The sequence below is a fragment of the Ischnura elegans genome, chromosome X (genome assembly GCF_921293095.1).
Source record: "Ischnura elegans chromosome X, ioIscEleg1.1, whole genome shotgun sequence".
NCBI classification, from domain to species: domain Eukaryota; kingdom Metazoa; phylum Arthropoda; class Insecta; order Odonata; family Coenagrionidae; genus Ischnura; species Ischnura elegans.
Window position 1 is genome coordinate 108,621,092 of NC_060259.1, and position 2,089 is coordinate 108,623,180.

The following is a 2,089-nucleotide window of genomic DNA, read 5'->3' on the forward strand; positions in this document are numbered from 1 at the left end:
ACGTAAAATTATGTTTTAACGGGTCAGGCTTCCTACTAATTACACGAAATTTATGCATGAGTGGCCAAAATCTTAGGTTTGGAAATTGACGAGCTAACCCCAACAACACACATTTGGATATACATATGTATATATATTGTATTTTCATGGGTCACATATATATATATTTTTGTTATGTATTACATCTGTAGTACATATGTATTATTGAATGTATTTCCTTTGTATTCATACATATGTAAAAGTGGCACTTGTTACACGATAAATACATTTGTATTTTTTGTGTATTTTGAAATTTGGATACTTATGTAAATGTGGTCAAAAATACACAAAAATACAAATGTATTTATCGTGTAACACGTACCACTTTTACATATGTATGAATACAGAGGAAATACATATGTAAATGTGGTAAAAAATACACAAAATATACATTATGTATATTTCCTGTAATACTTGGGAGGTAGATTTTCGTGGCGTCTTGCGAAACGTTCATAAACATTTTTTCCAGAAATAATGTGTTCACAGCAAACGCCAGATTTCCCTATTTTAATGATCATTCATCCATTCGAATTTATACCCAGAAAGCTTAAAAATAAATCATATACTGGTCGATGTGAGCAAGGGTAGTAAATCCCCAACAACACACATTTGGATATACATATGTATATATATTGTATTTTCATGGGTCACATACATATATATTTTTGTTATGTATTACATCTGTAGTACATATGTATTATTGAATGTATTTCCTTTGTATTCATACATATGTAAAAGTGGCACTTGTTACACGATAAATACATTTGTATTTTTTGTGTATTTTTGAAATTTGGATACTTATGTAAATGTGGTCAAAAATACACAAAAATACAAATGTATTTATCGTGTAACACGTACCACTTTTACAAATATGTATGAATACAGAGGAAGTACATATGTAAATGTGGTCAAAAATACACAAAATATACATTATGTATATTTCCTGTAATACTTGGGAGGTAGATTTTCGTGGCGTCTTGCGAAATGTTCATAAACATTTTTTCCAGGAATAATATGTTCACAGCAAACGCCAGATTTCCCTATTTTAATGATCATTCATCCATTCGAATTTATACCCAGAAAGCTTAAAAATAAATCATATACTGGTCGATGTGAGCAAGGGTAGTAAAGATGGCGGCTATTTATGTTAATTTGTAAATGCACGCGAAATACAGACGTATTACATATGTAAAATTCAGTTTCTATCCGCGAAATATACACATGGAAAAATGGTTCACAATACATGAAAAATACAAAACATAGTACTTGCACAGATCAAAAGTAAAAGCGAAGTTTGATTTTTTAAACAATATTTTAATGTAACTGTTTAGACAAAAAATTAAATTCTCAATTCCGCGGCTCACTGTCGCCAGGGAAGTGAGTGGGATACAGTTATAATCTCGTTGACAGTAAACCTCGGCATTTCGTTCGAGACTACGAGAACGTGCTGTAGGAGGAACTCCGGCATCTACGCTACTAAACAAAAGGAAATCTGTTATAAACTAGCTACTGATGTATAGTTAATTTTATATTTGTTTGTATTATTATACTTATTAGAAGAATTGACATAGTGTTTTAATCCTCGATAACCGGTGCGTGTGGATGGTGTGCTCAACCCGAAGCTATGTTTTGCTGGAAATGTGCTTCAATCCCACACGTTATTGCGATTCGTGCAAGCCAGCTCCAGCAGTTTCCTGTCACTGGATTATTAAGGTAAGGTATGATTTATCTTTAATTGTATTGTACGCCTATATAGACTACATTAATTATGTTATTTGAGTATATTTGGATACAACTATTGGCGCAATGTGGTCAACACATTGCGCCAATAGAGGTAATTATTTTGTTTATGTTTGGCTATTGTTTTCCTTTTTTGTTGAGTTATGTATCGAGAGACTGGTCTCCGTTGAAGTTATATGGTAAAACATAGTAATGTCAATCTTGTACGTATAAATTAATAGATTATGCGTCGTATAGTAATTCCGTGCTTCGCGGCTGAAGTTACATTTTTTCTTCTCTTAATTAAGAGCAGAAAAAATTGTTTAAAGGA